General features: G+C 45.9%; 1 long non-coding RNA gene across 1 annotated transcript in view; it reads left to right on the top strand.

The window, feature by feature from the left end:
• Window positions 1-24,349, top strand: part of LOC106992984 (uncharacterized) — a 290,767-nt gene that overhangs the window by 65,488 nt on the left and 200,930 nt on the right. Inside the window, exon 3 of the long non-coding RNA XR_013402766.1 lies at window positions 24,079-24,209. This is a non-coding gene — a long non-coding RNA (uncharacterized LOC106992984). The remainder of the gene's footprint in view (window positions 1-24,078; window positions 24,210-24,349) is intronic.

The raw sequence follows: 24,349 nt of genomic DNA, 5'->3' as shown, positions 1-24,349 counted from the left end.
GTGCGGTGGCAGGTGCCTGTAGTCCCAGCTACTCAGGAGGCTGAGGCAGGAGAAAGGAGGTGGAGCTTGCAGTGAGCCGAGATCGCGCCACTGCACTCCAGCCTGGGCGACAGAGCGAGACTCTGTCTCAAAAAACAAAACAAAACAAAAAAAAACAAATATGTCTCTTAGTGATTTTTCTTTTCTTAATTACATATTCACTGTAACAAAAAAGTTTGAAGATAGAGGTAGGCAAAAAGAAGAAAATAAAAAACACCCCAGTCCCATTCTCAGAGTTAGCTATCACTTACCACTTGATGTATTTCCTTCCAATCTTTTTCTGTGTATGTACATGTGAATGTTTGTGTGTAAAAAAAACCACACACACCTATAAAATATAAATAAGATGTCCAGCTACCTCAATGACTGCATTATTCATTTCTAATACATATACTTTGTCATGTAGTTGCCTATGTTTATTTAATAACCATCTGTTCTTATTTGTAATGTATATTCTTTCATTTAGTTCCCTGAAGTTTTATGTATACATTTTAAAACCCCCTTCAAGATTGTCTATTATCTCTAGTTCCTTAAGTATAAATTTTCTTGTTTGGGGGGGTCTGAAAACTGCCTTTAGTGTTGTTGATCTTCCTTATAGAGTGTGTAATTCTTGTCTATGAGCTTGTCTTTCATGGGAGCCATCTTTCTTGGGACTTCTCCACTGTGTGGTCTGGGTTGTTGAGGAAGGATTTCAGTGAGGAGGTTTCTGTTGTCCTGTGTAATAGAGCACTGACTTCAAACCAAGTCTATGGCTAGTGGACCAGGACTGTTGACTGTTTCCACTGATAGCTGGGCAGATGGCTTGTGTTCAGCTACAACCTTGGGCAGCCCACTTCCTGGAGGGGCAGCATGGTCCTGCCTCCTAGACTCATGGCTTCCTGCTGTATGTGGGGCTCGTGACTTATTGAAATCACAACCACAGCTCATCCAGTCTGAGTCCCCTGTGGGCTTTAGCTCCCATTTACAGGCATGCTTTATTTTATTATACTTTGCTTTATTACACTTTGCAGGTATTGCATTTTTTACAAATTGAAGGTTTGTGGCAACCCTGCGTGGAGCAAGTCTGTCGGTGCCATTTTTCCAACAGCACATGCTTATTTTATTAGCATTTTTTTTAGCAATATTATCTTTTAATTAGGGTATGTACATTGTTTAGACATATGCTATTGCACACTTAATAAACCACAATATAGGGTAAACATACTTTTATATACACTGGGAAACCAAAAAATTTGTGTGACTTGCTTTATCTTAATATTTACTTCGTGGTGGTCTGGAACTAAACTGGCACTACGTCTGAGGGATGCCTGTATGACTTTGTTCCTACTCTGTCCCTGGAGATTTCCCTTTCTTGCTTGGAGCTTGGACATATCAATCTAAAATATATTTTTATATTTTATTAAGTTTTTCTATGCATTTGCAGTAGGAGATGACAGCAGTACGGGGAGTTCACCCTGTGCTCAACATGTTGACCTGAAATTCAATACCAATTATCCTTACGTTGATTTGTGTTTGTCCTCCAAACATCCAACATCTTCTTAACTACTTTAATTGCTTTGTCATTTTCTTCCATGTTCACTAGAATTATCTCAAGATTTTCCTGAGCTGGGAAAATTTCAAGCTTCCTTGATGTTTCAAACTTATCTAATAGCTCTACAAAGCTCTTGTTTTCATCCTGAAGTTTTTTCCTTAGCTCTGAATTTCCTTCACATTTCACTTGGTGGACTTACCAAGTCACCTTTGGGTTCTTGTTTTACTAAATTTCAAAAGCATATTAAATATTTTAAAATGAATTATATACCAAGTTAATACAAATTATTAATTGTTAAATTAATATAATTAACTATTAAATTAATACAATTGATTAATTATTAAATATTCTTATTGGCTCTACAATGTGAAGCATTCTCAGGAGTTTTCTTCTGTACTTGGGAGAGTGATTTCTTCCAATCTAGATATCTGGATATGTTTATCTTTTTCATGTTGTGTTTATTGCTTTTTTTGTTTGTTTGTTTTTGAGACAGAGTCTCACTCTGTCATCCAGGCTGGAGCTCAGGGGTGCAATTATGGCTCATTGCAGCCTCCACCTCCCGTGCTCAATTGATTCTCCTGCCTTAGTAGCTGGGACTACAGGCGTGTGCCACTACACCCTGGTCATTTTTTCTATTTTTTGTAGAGACAGGATCTCACTATGTTGCCCAGCCTGATCTCGAACTACTGAGCTCAAGTGATCCTCCCGCCTTACCCTCCCAAAGTGCTGGGATTACAGGCATGAGCCACTGTACTCAGCCTGTTTCTTGCTTACTTTCCTTATTTTCTTTCTCCTACTCTGCCTTCTCCTTCTTGGTGTTCTTCTTTTTAAAATCTAGCATGTTGGCTTAGCCTCCATGCCATCTCTTTTAATTTTGCACAGGTAAGTCTGGTCAGACCGTCTAATGCTGTGAGAGTGTGAGGACGAATTCTTTTTGACACCTTTTCTAGCTACCTGTCATTCCCTCAATACTAGAGTTTGGGGGCTGGGTGGTACTTCCTTCCTGCTTCCTGAGCTCTGAGAGTCACATGGACAGGCAAAGGACAGAGCTAGGCCTGGCTCCCTCCTGATGTGGGCTAGCATCCCACACCTGGGTCCGCTCCACTCAGCAGGCACATGTCCCCTCCTGGGACTTCAGCTCATCCCCTTGGACAGCACAGAGTCCTGACCAGCAGCAAGTCCAGCCACTCCTCCAGTCACTGCTGGCTTCTGTGATGGTGCTCAGGGCCTCCTTCTCTCTGGAGTTTCTCCTGGACTCCCCAGGCTGCCAATTTAGCCTCTTGGCCCTCTTTGTGCCAAGCTGAGAGGTGCTGGTGACCCTTATTGGGATGCTGTTCTCTTACCTTCCCTCATTTGGCTTCAGCTGGGTGTGTGGGAGAGAGACAGCTAACATTCCATTCTGAGACCCTCTATTTCTTCCCTCTTGACACCTTCTCAGTCTTGTGTCATAAGGTTGTACTATTTTCCATGTGTGGTTGCCTCTGGTTAGCTTTGGACTTTTTTTGTTTTTGTTTTGTTTTGTTTTTGAGATGGAGTTTCACTCTTGTCACCCGGGCTGGAGTGCAATGGCAAGCTCTCGGCTCCCTGCAGCCTCTGCCTCCCAGGTTCAAGCAATTCTCCTGCCTCAGCCTCCCAAGTAGCTGGGACTACAGGCGCCCGTCACCACGCCTGGCTAATTTTTGTATTTTTAGTAGAGCCTATTGACCAGGCTGGCCTCAAACTCCTGACTTCAGATGATCCGCCCGCCTCAGCCTCCTAAAGTGCTGGGATTACAGGGATGAGCCACTGCACCCGGCCAGCTTTTGACTTTTTTCAAAAAAATTATTCTTTGATCACCTTGTGATGTGCCAGGTAGAAGGAGGTGTGTTTCTGGCCTCACTTGGGCCACCTTTACCCAAAGTCCAGGCACATGTGCTGTCGAGGCTCCACACAAGACCCCAGGAACTCCTGGGTCTTTGCTACCGCCAGAGGGTCGCACCTGCTTCTCAGACAGAAGACCCCCCTCTCATGGTTTCTCTCTCTCAGGCCTCCAAACCCCTGGTTTCTTCATCTTTGAAATGAGTGTTTCATATGCAATTAACCTATGTTGAAACTTTATCAACTCTAAAGTGAAATTATACATCCTTCCTACACCTAATTCTATCTAACCATAGAGTTCCCCTCCTGAATATTTCTGAAAGTTTCCCAGGGAGAGCTTTGCACAGCTCCAGAAAGGATCTCTCACTCTCACTCCACCCTTTTCTTCTCGCTGCTGTGATTCTGCCTCTGTAGCTTATGGGACTGGCGACTTAGTGACCCTACCAGGCCTTGGGAAGGAGACATTGTCCTCCCCAACCCCCCGCAGCTCATCTGACCACAGGTTCCACTGAGTGGAGGAATAAAGAAAGCAGCGTTAGAAATTTCCATCTTGCCGGGCACAGTGGCTCACGCCTGTAATCCCAGCACTTTGGGAGGCTGAGGCGGGTGGATCACGAGGTCAGCTGTTCAAGACCAGCCTGGCCAACATAGTGAAACCCCGTCTCTACTAAAAATAAAAATAATTAGCTGATCATGGTGGCAGGCGCCTGTAATCCCAGCTATTTGGGAGGCTGAGGCAGGAGAATCACTTGAACCTGGGAGGTGGAGGTTACAGTGAACCAAGATTGCACCACTTCACTCCAGCCCGGGGAACAGTGTGAGACTCTGTCTCAAAAAAAAAAAAAAAGAAATTTCCATCTGCCTCCAGAGGAGAAGTGTCTTGTACCCAAAGGCCTCCATTTGGTAGGGGCCACTTTAGCCCCCACCAACAGCAATATACAGGTCCCCTTTCTCCACAGAGAGAGGAAGAAATCTCTCCCTTTCCAGCCCACAACACTCTTCCTTGCCTGCCTTGGGACGACAGACTGTGAGGGCACCCCTTTCTGTTAGGGGCAATCTCCCTCCTCCCTCCACACCTGAAGGTGTGGTCTGACCCTTTCCCCTCTGAGAGAATAAACCACCATCTTAGTGTCCAGTCTGAGTGTTTTGTTGTCAGAGCCTCAGGCCTGTCTAGGCAGCGCTGTTCCCTCCCAGGGCATCATGGTAGCCTTTCCTCCAGCCTGAGGTGAGGAGAGGATCGTTTTCCGACCTCCGGTAACCCCATCTCCCAGGAACAGATGTTGGACAACAAAGCACTCATGTCACCCAGGAGCCAAAGGGCAACCTCAACCAAGATTTTAAAAAATGGACACCTTAGAACACGTGTTTGATTTGTTTGGGGGCAGTTCTACCCATAAACACAATTAATGTTTCCTAACAGGACTCACAATGACTTTGCTCCGAATCACCCCACCTGGGCTTCCTCCAGAACAGCGGAGGCTTCTTGCCTCACAACAGGCGGCCTGCGAGTGCTGCCCAGCGTGGTTACAATGTGAGCACACTGGCGGCTGACTCATAGGAAAGGGTTCCCGAGGCTGTGCCTGAGATAAGGCTGGCTTCTGGAGGCCTCTTTGCAGAGGAACAAATCCCACCCCAACTGCCTGATTGGATAATAAGACTCCGAAACTCCAGTTCTCCCCTTCCTATGTGGCTTTGCAGGTTCTGTGTCTGACTGGACTGCCACTTTTCTCACGTACCTGTGGTCTGTGCTATAGAACATCCTAGCCACACAGGAAAGGCGGGAGCAGTGGGTGGCTTGAGGCCAACTGAGCTTTCAATCCAGTTCCTCTCCCCTGCCACCTGCCTTACCTGGTGCTACCTCTGCAAACACCACCTGCTGGGACAGCGTGGGTGGGAGGGGCTGGTGAGGAGGATTATTTCCCGTTACTGCCTTGGGGATGCTGCTGAGGGCATTGCTCACTCCTTTGATCTGGGCAGAGAAGGAAGCCACCTGTCCTAGCCAAGGTTTTAGTGCAGTGACCAGATGAGAGGCTTCAGGTCACCTCGGGGCCCTGAGTCTGGAATCCAGAGCCACAGAGAATGAGGCTCTGTGTGGAATCATTGGTAGAGACAGGACTGGAAACCTCTTGCAGCCAGAAAAATCACCATCGCAGAGGGAGACTAGAAACCATCTCTGGGCCTGAACCTATCCTTGCTCCCGCCTTTCTTGTGTGGTTAGGTGGTTCTGTGACACTGACCTCAGGCAGGTGAGGAAAGTGGCGGTGCAGTCAGACAATTCACAGAGGCCAGACGGGATGGGGAGAACTGGAGTTTCTGAGTCTTATTATCCAACTAGCCAGGCAGTGGGGGTGGGCTTCGCTCTTCTCTGCAGAGAGGCCTCCAGAAGCAACCTTATCTCAGGCACAGCTTATGAAGCTCTTTCCTGTGAGCCAGCCACCAGTGTGCTCAAATCTTAACAAACATCATGACCTTTACTTAATAAAGGCCTGGGGGAAAGCCAGGGCAAGCGTTCCCACTTTAAAGTGCTTCATAAACGACGTGGCATCTGCAGTCACAAGGATGACATGATTAGCCCGCTGTCACCTGAGTCAGTTTTTCCAGATGTGGTGAGGGGCAAGGCAGCCAACTGGTGTAATGGAAAAAGCTCTGGATTCGAGTCTCAGTCAGATGTTGGCTACCCACTCAAACTGCTGCCGTGGCAGCCCTGCCTACTTGCACTGCCGTTTCACATCTCTGATGTGGGAGATGAAGAGGGGAATGATCCATGCCTGGTATTTTGCAAACAGAATGCATGCATTCATAGATATGAGAGCACTGAAAAAACCCAAGCAGTTGATTCGGCAGCCAGACTGTGTAGGGGGATGTCACTAGACTTGGTGTTTGAAGACTCTGGTTGGATCCAAGCTAATTCTTTTTTTTTTTTTTTTTTTTTTTTTGAGACAGAGTCTCCCTCTGTCACCCAGGCTGGAGTGCAGTGGTGTGATTTTGGCTCACTGCAACCTCCACCTCCCGGGTTCAAGCGATTCTCCTGCCTCAGCCTCCCAAGTAGCTGGGACTACAGGCATAAGTCCCCAGACTGGCTAGTTGTTTTTGTTTGTTTGTTTGTTTTGTTTTTTGTATTTTCAGTAGAGATGGCATTCACCATGTTGGCCAGGCTGGTCTCGGACTCCTGACCTCATGTGATCCGCCCACTTCAGCCTCCCAAAATGCTGGGATTATAGGCGTGAGCCACCATGCCCAGATGGATCCATACTAATTCTTAGTCACGTAAATCTAAGCAAGTGATTTAGTGTCTCCGGATCTCAGTGTTCTCCACTGTCAACTGGAATGGGTATAATCACCCTGCACCTGGCTCTCCTGAGAGGTAGATTAAATGAGATGGGGATGCATGGGAAGTGCTGTGGGGTCGGCGTACTCAGATGTTATTTGATGCTGTCTAAGGGCAAGCCTTCTTATTTGGGCTACTAGGGCAGAGCACATCTCGGCCTCCATTCTCTTTCAAGAGAAGAGAGCATGGCCGGGCGCGGTGGCTCAAGCCTGTAATCCCAGCACTTTGAGAGGCCAAGGTGGGCAGATCACCTGAGGTCAGGAGCTCGAGACCAGCCTGGCCAACATGGTGAAACCCCGTCTCTACTAAAAATACAAAAATTAGCCGGGCGTGGTGGCAGGCGCCTGTAATCCCAGCTACTCAGGAGGCTAAGGCAGGAGAATCGCTTGAACCCAGGAGGCGGAGGTTGCTGTGAGCCAAGATCGTGCCATTGCACTCCAGCCTGGGGTACCAGAGTGAGACTCTGTCTCAAAAAAAAAAAAAAGAGAAGAGAGCAGCTGCCAGTTGCCCTGGTAACCCGGACCAGCAGCAGGCTTCCTGCAGGGACTTTCCTGCCCCGGCACAGTTGTCAGTTTCTCTTCTCAACCTTAGCTGAGGCTGAAAGTGTGGTGGAGACACACAGGTTTCTCAAGCAGGGCCCTCCGCAGAGCACACCATGCCCACTGGCATTACTTGCCACATCTCCTTGCTTTGTGGAAGAGAACTTGGTTACACATCTTACTGTTTTTTCTGCTTTCTTTCTGTGACTCATCATGTTTGTGAGTATTTCAGGTAAACACTTGTAGGGGGCAGCCTTCTTGGCTCAGTTTTCTGTTCTCTGTAGTCTCTGTGCCAGGCTGGTGACCCTCCTCTCTGTGTCCAGCCCCCCTTCCCTGGGAATAGGTCAGGGGTCTGAGATCGCCAGCTGCCTGGGCTGTCTTCAGCCAGGACCTGAGGGGTTTGTCTCTGTAGCAGTGGAGTTCATTCACTGCTATCCTTTGTGAGAGTGGAAGCTGCCCGTTTCTCCCCTACCCTTCCTGACAGGAAACTTGCACTGGCTGAAATTTCTCCAGGGCTGACCCGCTTCTCGGTGTCCTGGTCCCATGTTCAATATAAAAGTCCTATGGATCACCACAGTCTTCAGGAGTAACACTTCCTATTCCCAGAAAGTCAGGACCAGCCTGGAAGGACTTCGTACCTTCCTGGGATTTGCTATTTTGACCATCCCCTATCTGTTTTCCTGTAATTATCTGCTGTGAAACTTACAAAACTAAAATGCCACGAGTGCTTATCTACAGGGCAACCAAAAAAGAGAAGGCCTTGAACCTGAGTCCCTCTGTACGTGTGGGTTTCTATGGGGGTGGGTAGGCACTGCCTGACGAGGGGGCAAGAAAGCCAAGAGCTGACAGGGAACCAGGGAGGGGCCGAGGAGCCTGCCCAGTGAGGAGGCCCGTGGGTGAGTCCCTGATTTGTGCCAGCCAGGAAGTTGTAGAAGGCAGGGAGCAGTTGCCATGCTTATGTGATTCTTATAGGAGTGGTCCCTAAGATTAGTTGGAAAGGCCCTTTATCAAGGATCGGAGAGCTATCCAAACTCTTGGTCCACAGGAATAATAAAAGTGTAAAAGCATGTAACATCCCTGGTAGCTGTCCTTTATTGATGTTTTCTCTGTGCCCTGCCTTATCTCAGACTCATGTTAAACCTGGGAGATGGTAGTATTATCATCCCCATTTTACAGAAAAGGAAAACCAAAGGGCAACCATGTGGGCTAGGAATGTCGCATCCAAGTGGCTTTTATGGAAGTATGCTAGATGCCAGGCGCCCTGCTAGATGCTTTCCCAAGTACCATCTTGAATCCTCAGCAGAGCTCTGTGGGGTAGGCTCTATTATCCCTGCTTTATAGATAAGGCCCATAAGGTTCGCAGAAGGTGACGTGCCCAGGGTGTGAGTGCAAGTCTGTCTGTCAACCCCGCTGCAGCTTTCTGCAGCACAGAAACTGGTCCAGCTCTTCAACTGATTAGAAGGCTGTTTAGGAATCAGCCACGGGTCTCTGTCACATCCCAGACCATCACAGATCTCCGTGCTGCTGGAGGGTGGCCACCTGCTCTTGTCTGGCTCTCCCACCATCTAATCCCTAAGCAGGCCTGAGAGAGAGGAAGGAAAAGGGAACACGTGGCCCAATCAGGAGCTTGGACCCAGGTCACCTGTACCTACCATGTTTACTTGCACAGTCTCTTCACCCTCTGCACTTATTCTGAGGGTGCATGAGCTTGGCCATTATAAACCAAGGAGATAAACTTATTTATTAGCTGCTGTGGGTCCTACTCTGTGCCTTTCCTGCTCACAAAGTCTCTGTGAGGCAGAGAGCAATCCCCGTTCCACAGAAGCAGGAACGAGATAGAGGGGTCATGAATCCAGCCACACAGCTAGTGGTAGTCAAGCCAGGATTCAACCCAAGGCTCCCGGCCTCCACAGCTCATGGGATTTCCTTCAAATCAGAGTGAATAGTTTAGCACTATCCTCTCTTGGTCCCTCATGAGTGAGTTCTCACGTCTGGTTGTTTAAAAGTGTGTGGCACTGCCCGCTTCGCTCTCTCTCGGTCCTGCTCCTGCCATGTAAGACGCCTGCTCCTGCTTTGCCTTCCGCTGTCAGTAAAAGCTCCCTAAGGCCTCCCAGAAGCAGACACTGCCATGCTTCTTCCTGCAGAGCCTGTGGAACTGTGAGCCAATTAAACCTCTTTTCTCTATAAATTACCCAATCTCAGGTATTTCTTTATAGCAATGTGAGAGTGGACAAATACACTTGTTTTTGATGACCTTGACAGTTTTGAGGAGTACTAGTCATGTATTTTGTAGACAACCCCTCAATTGGGATTTGTCCATTGTTTTTTCATGATAAGACTGGGGTTTTGGGTCATGGAGAGGAAGGTCACATCATGTCATTTCAACACATCATGTCAAGGGTACATACTAGCAATATGTCACTGTTGACATTGACCTTGATCATCTGGTTGAGGTAGTGTGTCAGTTTCCCCGCTGTAAAGTTACTTTTCCCCCTTCCCATACTGCATTCTTTGGAAGGAAGAGAACTATGTGCAGCCCACAGTTAAGGAGTAGAGAGTTACGCAGTCTTCCTTGAAGGCTGGGTGTTTTGTTTTGTTTTGTTTTTTAGATGCAGTCTTGCTCTGTGACCTAGGCTGGAGTGCAGTGGTGTGATCTCGGCTCACTGCAACCTCTGCCTCCCAGGTTCAAGTAATTCTCCTGCCTCAGCCTCCTGAGTAGCTGGGATTACAGGCACCCGCCACCATGCCTGGCTAATTTTTTGTATTTTTAGTAGAGATGGAGTTTCACCATGTTGGCCAGACTGGTCTCGAACTCCTGATCTCAAGTGATCCACCCACCTTGGCCTCCCCAAAGTGCTGGGATTAGAAGCGTGAGCCACTGCGCCCGGCCAAGGTTCATTCTTACACTTAATAAATATATACATATCAGACAGTCTGCTTGATGATTTATATTTTTTGTAGCTAAGGTCTTGTCAGATCTGAGTAGAGCATCATGTTTTTTAATAATAAGAGCTAGCTAGCTTTTATTAAGGGCTTACTCTGTCCAGTGCTGTTCTAAGCAGGTCACATACTGTATTAATTTACTTAATCCTCACAACTACCCTCTGAGGTGGCAACTATTATTATCCCCATTTTGCAGATGAGGAAACAGAGCCCCAGGGAGGTCAGATAACATGCCCATATAGCTAGAGAGTGGCAGAGCTGGGGGGAACCCTGGCGGTCTGGCTCTAGAGCCCATTTTATAGCAGTCACCTCTGCCCACCCTGGCCTGGCTAGGACTCAAGGCCAGAAACACACCATTCTCTGATCTCCTGCAGGGAAACAGAGCTGCCATTATCCCAGGAGGCAAGGCTGTCCCAAGAGCATAGACCAGTGGTAGGATTGGCTGCCAGCTTCTAGGTGTCGCCTCAAGGCTCCTTGCTGCTTCTATTATTATTCTAATAGTTCTGAGCTAGGCATGAGGTAATCTGAGCTTTTAGACCTTGGCCTTTTCGCTGAGGTTTGTTGTTAGGCTTCAGTTTTGTCATCTAAAACAGCACTGTCCTTCTAGAGTTGCTGTGAGGACAGGAGAGGAGTCTGCCAAGCACTTAGCAGGGGACTGGAGGGCAGAAAGCATTCATTGATGGGGAGAAGAGGGAAGCTCACAGACCCTCGGTCCACGTGGCTCAGCTCTGTGCTGGAGCTGCGATGCGGTCAAAAGACCATGAAACAAAACGTGATTTCAAAATAACTCAAGTCTTTCACGTGCGTTTCTCACACACCAGTAAGTGAACATAGCCCTTCGGAAGACTGCACTTGATTCTCACGGTGGCCATGTGAGAGTCACAGTTCTTCTTGCACGTCCCCCTCTGTCTTCTCCCACACATGGCTCTCACTTGCTGCAGGGGCTCCCGGTCTGGCTCTCAGTTTCCATTTCCTCTGATTTTTATCTCACAGATGGCTGGCAGGGCGGGGATCCTTCCTTGGAGGGTGGGCTCCAGGAGGAACTGAGGAGAGGGTAACCAGGACCCTCATTAGGGACCACGGGGGTGGGAAAGGTTGGGAATTCGCCAGTCATTTTTATCCCATCACGTGAATCATTCTTTCTGGCAGAGGAGAAGGTGCCGGTGTTAGTACCACCAACTGTGGCTTAAAATGACAGAAATCTATTCTCTTACAATTCTGGAGGTTAGAAGTCAGAAATCAAGGTGGTGGCAGGGCCACACTCTCTCTAGAGCCTCCAGGAGAGGGTCCTTCTGAAAAAAGAAAAACTTCAGCTGAATTACATTTAAAGGAGTTTAATTGAGTTTGATTAAATGAACAATTTGTGAATCAGGCAGCCCCCAAATCACAGCAGATTCACGGAGACCCCAGTGCAGCCACGTGGTGGAAGAAGATTTATAGACAAAGGGAAATGATGTACAGAAATTGGAAATGAGGCACAGAATGGCCGGATTGGTTATAGCTCAGTGTTTGTCTTATTTGAATGTAGTTTGAACACTAAGCAAAGTATGAATGGTTGAAGTATAGCCTGTGGGATTGGCCAAGACTTAGTTATTGTTACAGGTGCATACTCCTAAGTTAGGTTTTCAATTTTGTCTGACTATTAAGCTAGGTTACAGTTCATCCACAAGGACTCAAATATAGAAGTATAGAGTCCTTCTCAGGACATAGTTTGCTTTAACACTTCCTTGCCTCTTCTCAGCTTCTTATCATTTCTGGCATTCCTTGGTGTTTCTTGCCTTGCAGACCCATCATATTCATCTCTACCTCCATCTTTTTTTTTTTTTTTTTTTTTGAGACAGAGTCTCGCTCTGTCGCCCAGGCTGGAGCGCAGTGACCGGATCTCGGCTCACTGCAAGCTCCGCCTCCCGGGTTCACGCCCTTCTCCTGCCTCGGCCTCCGGAGTAGCTGGGACTACAGGTGCCTGCCACCTCACAGGGCTAGTTTTTTTGTATTTTTTTTAGTAGAGACGGGGTTTCACCGTGTTAGCCAGGATGGTCTCGATCTCCTGACCTCATGATCCGCCCGTCTTGGCCTCCCAAAGTGCTGGGATTACAGGCTTGAGCCACCACGCCCGGCCTCTACCTCCATCTTATGAGGTCTTTTCCCTGTGTATTTGTGTCCCAACTTTCCTCTTCTTATAGGGACATCAGTCATTGGATTAGGGACCACTCTAGTTGAGTATGACTTTATCCTAACTTGATTACATCTGCAAAGACTCCATTCCCAAATAAGGCCACATTCACAGGTTTGGGGGCCAGGATATACTCTTTTGGGGAACATAATTCAACCCAGGCTGTAACAGTGTCGTATTATTCCGATAGATTCTGAGCTAGCCCATTCCCCGTCTAACATCTCCAAACCTGGTTCCCTTAAACCGTTGAGCTTGTCTGCAACTCTTATCCAAATGAAGCTGTGAGGAGAGCTGCCCTGCTGACCAATGGCAGGGCCTCCCTTCTGGCTCCAGGCTCTGCACTGAAGTGTAGTGGCCCAACCAGATACTTGCCCAATGCCGTGGGGGAAGCCAAGGAGGGCACAGCCAGTAGGAAATATATTCTCCCGAAGTGATCACTTTTCAGTTTAAAAAAAAAAAGGTAATTAAGGGCCGGGCGCGGTAGCTCACGCCTGTAATCCCAGCACTTTGGGAGGCCGAGGCAGGCGGATCACAAGGTCAGAAGATTGAGACCATCCTGGCGAACACGGTGAAACCCCGTCTCTATTTTTAAAAATATGAAAAAATTAGCCGGGCATGGTCACAGGCGCCAGTAGTCCCAGCTACTCGGGAGGCTGAGGCAGGAGAATGGCGTGAACCCGGGAGGCGGAAGTTGCAGTGAGCTGAGATTGCATCACTGCACTCCAGCCTGGGCAACAGAGCAAGACTCTGTCTCAAAAAAAAAAAAAAAAAAAAAAGGCAATTGATATGTTTTAACGGTATATGTCAACTTAATGTTTTATTAAGATTATGAGGGAAATTTTTTCTTCTATGAAGAATCAATGTGAAGTTATGGTTAAAACATCAATCGCTATGTCGTATTAGGAGATAAAAGAGGAACTATTCAACAACTGAAGCTAGGAAGACATCCATATGGAGAAGAATGAAACTGGGCAATGTCAAAGCATGTCTTCCTTGTTTATCTTGGTAGAAAAGATAGAGGACTGTCTTTCTTGGAATAAAGAAGGGAAGAGGCCGGGCATGGTGGCTCACACCTGTAATTCTAACATTCTTGGAGGCCAAGGCGGAAGGATCACTTGAGGCCAGGCGTCTGAGACAAGTCTGGGCAACAAAGCAGACCCCGTCTCTCCAAAAAAAAAATGTTTTAAATTGGCTGGGCATGGTGGCATGTGCCTGTAGTCCCAGCTACTCAGGAGACAGGAGGATTGCTTGAGCCCAGGAGTTCCAGGCTGCAGTGAGCTATGATTGAGCCACTTCACTGAAGCCTGAGTAAGAGAACAAGACCTGTCACTAAAAAAAATTTAAAAAGAAAGGAAGAATTCTTAAATTAGGTACAGAAAAGTACCAACCAAAAAGAGAACAGATGTATACATTATATTATTATTATTGACTATATTAACTATATTATAAAATTGAATATTCACATTCTCTATGACTCAGTGTGTGCATCAGGATGTAGCTATTGGAATACCCTTAGGAGCTCTGTAGATATCAGCAAAAACAAACAAAAACAAACCAGAAACATCCCAGATGTCCACTGACAGGTAAATGAATAAACAAATTGATATATTCACACTGTAGAATATTACACAATTAAAGCCATGAACTACAACTACATGCAACACTGTTCTTACAATGTAATTATATATAAACTACCTACAACATAATACCTTTCTATCAAGTGTTCTTCATTTATTTATTTTTGAGGCAGGGTCTCACTCTGTCACCCAGGCTGGAGTGAAGTGGTACAACCTTGGCTCACTGCAACCTCCACCTCCCTGGCTCAAGTGATCCTCCTGCCTCAGCCTTCTGAGTAGCTGGGACAGCAGGCACATGCCACCATGCCTGGCTAATTTTTGTATTTTTTTTGTAGAGATGGGGTCTCGCCATGTTGCCCAGGCTGCTCTCTAACTCCTGGGCTCAAGCAATCTTCCCACCTTGGCGCCCAAAAGTGCTGGAATTATAGGTGTGAGCCTCTGTGGCTGGCCTTCTATCAAGTTTGAAAACAACTAAAACTAAACATTTATTAAGCATTACATTAATCAAATATAATTTAACATTAATCCAACATTAATTAAGGATAACACTTATTTAACTACTTTTTAAAGGAAGAAAATTATTAGGACAAAATGGAAGTAAAGGGGTAAAGGGAAGCACACAGGTAAATGTAAGTTATTGTTGATATTTTAGGCCAGGTGCAGTGGCTCATGCCTGCAATCCCAGCATTTGGGAGGCCAAGGCTGGTAGATTACTTGAGCCCAGGATTTTGAGACCAGCCCAGGCAACATAGAGGAGACCCCTCCCTTGCAGAAAAGGATTAGTGTCCAGCTAGCAGAGAAACACTTGGCCAGGTACTTAACAGGTACTTAACAGGTTCTCCCTGATGTTAGTGGAAGCTCTCCCCAACACACATGCCCACTCAGCCAGAGGAGAAGGCAGCAGGAAGGAGGCCCCCTGAGTATTGTGACTACAGAGATAGCCTGCCCCTGCAACCACACCCACACACTGAGGTTTCACCAGGGCGTAGGGGAGTGGTGGTTAAAAGACAAGAGAACAGGCAGATATTATTATCTCCAAGTGTTGCTCCAAAATAAGAGCTCTGAAAGTGAACGTGAGGTCCCATTTCCATCTGTCCCCTACCCCATTCTACTCCCAGGTATAAGTTGCTTACCAAGATGAATAATGAGGGTTCTTTGCAGCTTGTAAAATACTTTTTTAAAACATCGTCACATTTGGTCCTCTTTAAAAAACCCGGTGGGGTGGTTATCATGGTTACCTTTATTTTGCTAGAAGAAAAAACCGAGGCTTGGAGAGGCTCAGTGACTTGTCTAAGGTCATAGACTTGGAGGCAGAGCTGAGAGGAAGGTTTCTGACTCCCTCTTATGCCATGTTCCTAGAGGGCGTGCTCAAAAACATGCTGTCTCAGAAGGAAGCAGCCACTACCCAAAAGCAGAATGAGAGGAAAGGAACAAGGGCCACATCTGGTCCTCACCAGCCAGTGGAGAAACGGTGGTATTGGAAGGAGATGTTTAGAGAGTGGCCCTCCTGTTACCTGATCCAAAGGCCGGGACTGAAGGAGCTATGTCCTAGAGCAGCAGAGCTCTGTTAATTTGTTGTCTGTGCCTTCTGTACAGTATCCCTTGATGCCCCTAGATATGCTGCTTTCTCCAGTGAGTCTAGGGAAGGAACTCCGAGGGATCTTTTCACTGTCATTAAACAAACAAACAAACAAACGTTTAAAAGGGATACTTCAAAGTTTGATGCTCTAGTTGTTTTTAATCAAGTAGAGATTGCTCATTGTAAAAGTAATTTGGGATAATATAGTCAAATAAAAAGTAGGAAAAAGAGTCACACCACCCAGGGATAATCACTTGTCCATCACCACCTTATCCCTGGCAGGGAATCTGCAGACAACATAGCACTGTTACCTCCCTTTGAGGCCTCAAATAAGTTCTAACAGAAAGAGGCTGTTTTTGCTTAGGATGTAGGAAGCTGCAGAATAAAGAACAGAACTCCCATCCAAACAGTGAGAAAAAGATATGTAATCTACAAATCATACCTTTTCTTGAACCCGTCAGAGAGCTGAGGTCACAAGGCAATGAAATGAACTGAATTCCAAAGAGTAACTATCCAGCCTGAGAAGAAATAGGGAACAGGGGCTATTTTACCTTTGCTCAGGACTGGCTACATCATTTACAGATTTACAGGACCCAGTGAAAAATATGGGGAGCTTCTGAGCACGGGGCACTGTGTGACTGCACAGCTCGGATACCATGAGGTAGGTCCTGTCTTTGGCAGAGAACAGAAGGAAGTGGCCACCATCAATGCTGGTAAAAAGGAAGGAACTCAAATGTTTTGGATTCCCGAAGGCTGAGTATAGACTAACATATCAATTTTATTTATTTATTTATTTATTTATTTATTTATTTATTTATGAGACGGAGTCTTGCTCTGTCACCCAGGCTGGAGTGCAGTGGTGCAATCTTGGCTCACTGCAACCTCCTCCTCCCAGGTTCAAGTGATTCTCATGCCTCAGCCTCCCAAGTAGCTGGGATTACAAATGTGTACCACCATGCCCGACTAATTTTTTTTTTTAGATGGAGTCTCACTCTGTCACCCAGGCTAGAGTGCAGTGGCACAATCTCAGCTTACTGCAACCTCTGCCTCCCCAGTTCAAGCGATTCTCCTGCCTCAGCCTCCCAAGTAAGTGGCATTACAGGCCTGTGCCACCATGCCTGGCTGATTTTTGTATTTTTAGTAGAGACGGGGTTTCACTCTGTTGGCCAGGCTGGTCTCAAACTCCTGACCTCAAGTGATCTGCCTGCGTCAGCCTCCCAAGATGCTGGGATTACAGGTGTGAGCCACTGTACCCGGCGTGTATCAGTCTAGAATGACTGGGAGCCCCAGACAGAAGGGGAGTTTGTCACTACAAGCCCTTTTCCATGGGCCTCCACTAGCTGCTCACAAGAAAGAATGGGGATAGGGCAAGAGCCCCATGCTTGATGGTGCAGGCATTCAAGATGATGCAGGCAGCCCTACACCAGGGTGTAGCCAAGAAGTGGATGGGGACTCACTTCCAAAGACTCCACTTTCATCAAATAAAAGCATCAAACTAGAAGAATGGCAGCAAACACTTTCCACCCCAGAGCCACAGGTGTAGAAGCAGAGTCTGGCTGCCTTTGGGAAACAGTAGGAAACTCTCATTCTACATTGGCGAGGGCAAAGATCCACTGCTTCTGGGATAAGAGTCAAAGCAAAAGCCAACTTCCCCTGGGAAAACAGGGGTAGGAAAACCTTCTGGACCTAGGACTCTGCACCAATATACAGTGGAGACGTGTGAGTCTGGAGGAGGGGCTCTTGCTATGTTGCTCAGGCTGGTCTTGAACTCCTGGCCTCAAGCAATCCTCACACCTCAGCCTCCCAAAGTGCTGGAATTATAGGCATGAACCACGATGCCTGGCCGGAGGGGGTCTTTTACACCCAAGACCCAGCACAGATTCCAGGACAGAGTTTGGTTGCCATGGGGATGGGAAAGGAGCAGAAACTCTGAGAAGGCCCCAACCACAGGGCTCAGGCTCACAGCCTCTGCCTAAGACTGAGCCTGGACCAGGAGAACCAACAATGCCCTTAGACCCTACCATGAGCCTAACATTGAGTAACAAAATAACAGCAATCTATATTAGTCAAAACTTAACTGGGAGTGGTGGTGCGCACCTGTAATCCCAGCTGCTGGCGAGGCTGAGGCATGAGAATCACTTGAACCCGGGAGGCAGAGGTTGCAGTGAGCTGAGATCATGCCACTGCGCTCCAGCCTGGGTGACAGAGTGAAATTGTGTCTCAAAAAACAAACAAACAAACAAACAAACATATTGGCTGTATTAGTAAGCTTTTGCTGGATTGGGCTATGGAAACGACCAAGCCCAGAAGCTCCACGGCTTATGAAAACAAAGGTGTGCTTCTTTGTGTTATCACATGGCCTTCATGAGTGCGTTTGTTCATTTTAGGATTCAAGTTCAAGGAACAGCCCCCTACCTGGAAGAGAGAAAAAGGGGCATCAGAACCATATGAACGCTCTTTTTTTTTTTTTCCCCTTGAGACGAGGCAGAGTCTCATTCTGTCGCCCGGGCTGGAGTGCAGTGGCGCGATCTCGGCTCGCTACAACCTCTGCCTCCCTGGTTCAAGAGATTCTCCTGCCTCAGCTTCCTAAGTAGCTGGGATGACAGGTGCCTGCCACCATCCCCGGCTAATTTTTGTATTTTTTTAAAGTAGAGACGGGGTTTCATCACGCTGGCCAGGCTGGTCTCAAACTCCTGACCTCAGGCAATCCACCCACCTCAGCCTCTCAAAGTGCTGGGATTACAGGTGTGAGCCACCGTACCCGGTCCACATGAAGACTCTTAAAACTTCTCAGAAATGGCCTATGTTGCTTCTGCTCACATTTCATTGCCTAAAGCAAGTCACTCGCCAAGCCTGATGTCAGCAGGGTGGGAAAGTGTAAGCATCTTGCAGAGAGGAGCAGCAAATAACAGAGGATAATGATACAGTCTACCTCCTGAGCATTTAAGAAGCCTTAACTGTAGCATCAAAACATTTTTCCTGGAACTAAAAACATGATTTTCTGATTAAAAACTCAGTAGATGTATTCAAAGAGCTCATGGGCAAAGTGGTGATAAAAGAAAAACTTCAGCCGAATTAAATTTAAAGGAGTTTAATTGGGCAAGGAACAATTTGTAAATCAGGCAGCCCCCAGAATCACAGCGGATTCACAGAGACCCCCGGGGTGCCTCGTGGTCAGAACAAATTTTTAAACAAAAAAGGTAAAGTGAAGAGGCCGGGCGCCGTGGCTCACACCTGTAATCCCAGCCCTTTGGGAGGCCGAGGTGGGTGGATCACGAGGTCAGGAGATCGAGACCATCCTGGCTAACACGGCGAAACCCCATCTCTACTAAAGATAAAAAAAATTAGCCGGGCATGGTGGCGGGCGCCTGTAGTCCCATCCCAGCCACTCGGGAGGCTGAGGCAGGAGAATGGTGTGAACCTGGGAGGCAGAGTTTGCAGTGAGGCGAGATCATGCCACAGCACTCTAGCCTGGGTGAAAGAGCAAGGCTCCGTCTCAAAAATAAATAAATAAAATAAAATAAAAAGGGTAAAGTGACATACAGGAATCAGAAGTGAGGTACAGAAACAGCGAGATTGGTTACAACTCTGTGTTTGCCTTATTTGAAGGTAGTTTGAACATTCAGCAGTCTATGAGTGGATGAAGTATGACCAATGGGATTCAGTAGTCTATGAGTGGATGAAGTATGACCAATGGGATTGGCCAACACTCAGTTATTGTTACAGGGACATACTATTAAGTTAGGTTTTCAATTTTGTCTGACTATTAAGCTAGGTTACAGTTCATCCACGAAGACTCAAATACAGGAGTACAGAGTCCTTCTGAGGCCATATTTAGTTTGCTTTAACAGTAGAAATATTAATTAGTAGCCTGGAAGATCAAATGGAAGAAAATCTCAAATCATAGCACAGAACTACAAAAAGGTGAGGGAATATAATCACTATATTATTATCAAAACTTACATATATTAATATAGTTAATTTATACTAACACCTATGAGTTAGCTATTATTACTCACCGATGTCACAGCTGAGGAAACTGAGGCTCAGAGGGGTAAGGAACAATCCCAGGGTTGCACAGCTGGTGTTCAGACCCAGGTAGTCGGGCTTCTGTGACTGTGCTGTTAAGTGCTGGTTTGTTGTTGTTGTTTTAAATGTAACTTAATTTTATTTTAAGTTTCAGGATACATGTGAAGGATGTGTAGATTTGTTACATAGGTAAACATGGGCCGTGGTGGTTTGCTGTGCTATTGTTAATCACATATTTTTGCTTCTTAATGCCCATGCAATTTTGCCGTGATAAAAGACTTGGAGGATTGATCCAGGAGACCTAATTTAAGAAACAGAAATTCAAGAAGGAGAAAAGGAATTGTTAAAGGAAGTAGAGGAATTAAATAAACGATGAAGTTGAGGTGGGAGGAACACCTGAGTCGGAGGTCAAGGCTGCAGTGAGCTGTGATCATGGCACTGCACTCCAGCTTGGGCAACAGAGTGAGACTCTGTCAAAACAAAGAAAGAGAGAGAGAGACAGAGAAAGAGAAAGAGAAAATGCTGCTGTGATTAAAAAAGACTTGTGATTTAAAAGGGCTCATTGAATTCCAGCCTGGATTGAGAAAAAAGGCACACATCTAAAAATGTCCTGTAAAAAGCCCTCAACTCCCAGGATAAAGAGAAATTTCTATAAGTTTCCAGGCAAAAAGAACAAATGACTTATAAAGGAGTATCAGACCTTTCTCAGGCTTTTCATCTACAACAACGGAAGATAGAAGATTGCAGAATAAAATCTAATGACAATAAGAGTAAAAAGACCTTGGAATATCAGCCAGGTGTGATGGCGGGCACCTGTAGTCCCAGGTACTCGGGAGGCTGAGGCAGGAGGATCACTTGAACACGGCAGGCAGAGGTTGCAGTGAGATCAGGCCACTGCACTCCAGCCTGGTGACACAGCGAGACTCCGTCTTTGGAAAAAAAAAAAAAAAAAAAAAGAAGACCTTGGCCTAAGGATCTGGATTTGACACCCAGGCTGACAGGCCTTACCTATCAGGGTGAGAGAATGTTTTCTGTGGATATGATATGGGTCAGAGAGTACTGCACCCACACACTCTACCTGGGGAATTTATTCAAGAAGAGCCTCTGTCCAGGCAACACGTGAATCAATCCCAAAGGTAGTATGTGCTTAAAAAATAATAAAGGCCGGGCGCAGTGGCAGTGGCTCACACTTGTAATCCTGTCACTTTGGGAGGCCGAGGTGGGTGGATTGCCTGAGTTCAGGAGTTCGAGACCAGCCTGAGCAACACAATGAACCGTCTCTACTAAAATACAAAAAAATTAGCTGGGTGTTTCGGTGTGCGCCTCTAATCCCAGCTACTTGGGAGGTTGAGGCAGGAGAATCACTCGAACCCGGGAGGTGGAGGTTGTAGTGAGCCAAGATCGTGCCATTGTGCTTCAGCCTGGGTGACAGAGCAAGACTCCATCTCAAAAATAAAAATAAATAAATTAAATAAATAAATAAATAAATAAAATGAATCAAAGCAAAAAATCTCAGTGTAGTGAAATATGATAAAAAGAAGAAACAATAATAGTGAGACATAAGCCTAATACATATCTATTTACCTAAATTTAAATGAATACTGATAGAGCAACTAGGAAATTATTCTATAAATTTGGTTTTATGATTGTGGTGGGAGATTTAAAAACACTCCTTTTAATCAAATCTAAACAGACCAAAAAAATAGTGAAATCATAAAGAAATGAAATATTTCACTAACAGACCCAATTATAGTGTTAATTCAATTATAGTAAGTGTAAATATTAATGTTTACAATGATAATAAAGGTTACAATGATAGGAAATGTACTCTATGTGTGGCAGAGACACCTGGCAGCCTTAACTTAAGCGTACCCTGAGAATGACTACAGTCTTAGAAGAAACTGTTTTTGGAGTTACAACCTAAGGAATCTGGGAGTGGCCAACCTGGAGATTCACTCCCTGTGGTTTGAAGGACATCTGAGCTCCTGGCCCATCCTGTGGAATGCAGGCCACATAGGGGATCTAGGCATTTTGTTTTGGGTTAAACGGAGGCTGCTAGGTGCATTCTTTTCACAAAGGGTAGCAGTCTTCCTGTCCAACCCACTGCCACTGGACTGTCCATATTTGTAAATGCCCCCAGTAAACCCTTTGTCTCGTTCGCTCTCTCTGGATCTCTTTTTGGCCCCTCAGACACGGTGCCATTCTTACTAGAGTCAGTCGGGGTCTGGCACAACACCCTATAAATAGAGAGTGAGAATAAGGCTGCTCTCCTGCGTAGAAAGAGACCCCACCATCTCAGGGACACCAAATGCTCCTCTCAGGGAACATTCTTCTGCTCACTGACCTTTAAATCAAGATGAGAAATGACTCCTTTGGTTTGAGGTTTTGTTTTCTGTTCAGAGATCTCTCAGAGAAGTCTTTAAACTATGGCCATCACCTTCCCTTCAACAGAAGTCTGCTTGTTAAATTCTATCCTGAGGAGAGATTTAATAAGGGATAAATGGGGAGAGTATAAATTCAAGGGAAGGGTACCTAAGGGAGTGAGAGAGGTGAGGAAAAGACCCTAAAGCTATTAAAAAGGGTAGTTCTGACCCACCTCAAGCCCAGCTTGCCTGCCTCCCAGGCTGGGGTACATACTCCCAGCCCTTCTCTCTCTGCTCCCATTTCTTCCTGTTCTTCCCTATCTCTTCGTGCCTACATTTCAATTGTTAAGTTAATGGGGGATGGGACAAAGCATTTCTTGTTCCTTCAACCTAATTCCTGAGAGAAGCAGCTGCTACTTAAGAAATTTCTCAAGCTCAGAGCATAATTAAGTGCGACTTTTAGCCCTGAAAAAAAAAAAAATCTGAATTTCAATTTGGGAGCTCCTGAGCGAGCAGTCTCCTTGACATTTGAAAGCTCAAACCTTATCTGGAGCAGCCCTTTGGAGGCTAAAAGACCTTGTTGAACTTGAACCATTTCAGAACCCACCATAGGGTTATTTTTCATTCCTGTTTTTCAATTACACAGCAGCAGAAGATTCAATTAGAATGTGAGGGTTTTTTTTCATTAATCCGTAGAAGCTTAAGTGACCATATTTTACAGAGAATACCATAAACTAAATATTGCGCTGGATCTCTTTCTTATGTTAGTTTTCTCTTGCTATTATTAAAATGCAAGGAACATCAGAACCCAGAAGCCTTAGGGTTCACTCAGGTGTCAAAACCTCCACAAGCATCTCGTCCCACTGCCTTGCTGCTCTGCTGTGACCTTTGAGAGCCTCGGTTTTTCCCCAGCTGCATCTGTTTCTAGCCTCTTCCCCTAGCGCATTTGTATATGTATTACAAGAATAACCTCACTGTGGATGTCAGTATTTTTCCGTTATAACAATTGCTCCACTTGGGTGCATTTACACAGACATACCATTTTTAAAGTACAAAAGCATTATGTCAGATATCTTGTACACATTTTTCTCTATCCTTATGCAAACATGTAAGCTTAGTATTGTTATTCCCATTTCTCAGATGATGTTCTGGTTATCTATTGTATCTGTATGTACCATGTTTTGTTTATCCATTCATCTGTTGATAGATATTTGGGTTTGAGAAAGAAAACAACATTTTTGCCGGGCGTGGTGGCTCACACCTGTAATCCCAGCACTTTGGGAGGCTGAGGTGGGCAGATCACCTGAGGTCAGGTGTTCGAGACCAGCCTGGCCAACATGGTGAAACCCCATCTCTACTAAAAATACAAAAATTAGGCAGGTGTGGTGGTGCATGCCTCTAATCCCAGCCACTTGGGGGGCTGAGGCAGGAGCATTGCTTGAATCCAGGAGGCAGAAGTTGCCGTGAGCCACTGCACTCTAGCCTGGGCAACAGAGCAAGGCTCTGTCTCAAAAAAAAAAAAAAAAAAAGAAAAGAAAACATTTTTATATGAGGAATGTGAGCCCCCTTTAACTACCAGGCCCAGAGAGCACTGAAATGTGACAGTGTCTGACAGCAATCATTCTCACTCCCCGCTTAAGCCAAGTAATTACCTCTTGAAGCCACTTACTATGCAGGTTCTAGACTAACTGATGCCAAGTAGCCATAAAATGCCCCATGCTAAACACCATAACCTCATACTCTACATTTCAACCATGCATAGGCAATTGCTAATCAATGTTGTTTCTGCAAACCAGTCAGAATTCCTGTCAAACAATTTTGTATCCGCCCATTTCTTACTCTCTTTTGCCTTTAAAACCTGCTTGTAACCAGTGCTGAATGGACCACTCCCCAAAGCAACTTGGAAGCCAGCTGCCCTCAACCTTGGCCCAAATAAACTGTCTACATTCATTTTGCCTCAGATTCTTTAGGTCAACGTTTTGTTTCCATCTCTTGGCTTTTGCAAATAATTCTGCTATGAACATGGATGTACATTCAAGTTCCTGCTTTTAATTCTTTCGGATATATACCTAGAAGTAGAATTGCTGGATCCTAACAGTAATTCTGTCTAATTTTTTGAGGACCACCATGCTGTTTTCCATGGTAGCTGGACCATTTGACATTCCCACCAACAATGCTCAAGGATTCCAACTTCTCTGCATCCTTGCCATCCTAGTGGGTATGATGTGGTATCATCTGCTGCTTTTGAATGGTAAGTACCTAAGAGAAAAAGCAGCCCCCAATGTGAGGCTCACCTCCCTGGGCTTCCCTTCTCCCTAGGATCTTGGCCCATCAAGTCCTCATTGCCTTTGGTAGTTCCCTAGTACATTCACACCTATTTCAAGAACATTT

This window comes from Macaca mulatta, chromosome 13, assembly GCF_049350105.2.
Source record: "Macaca mulatta isolate MMU2019108-1 chromosome 13, T2T-MMU8v2.0, whole genome shotgun sequence".
Classification (NCBI taxonomy): domain Eukaryota; kingdom Metazoa; phylum Chordata; class Mammalia; order Primates; family Cercopithecidae; genus Macaca; species Macaca mulatta.
This window is presented reverse-complemented; position numbering and strand designations above follow the sequence as displayed.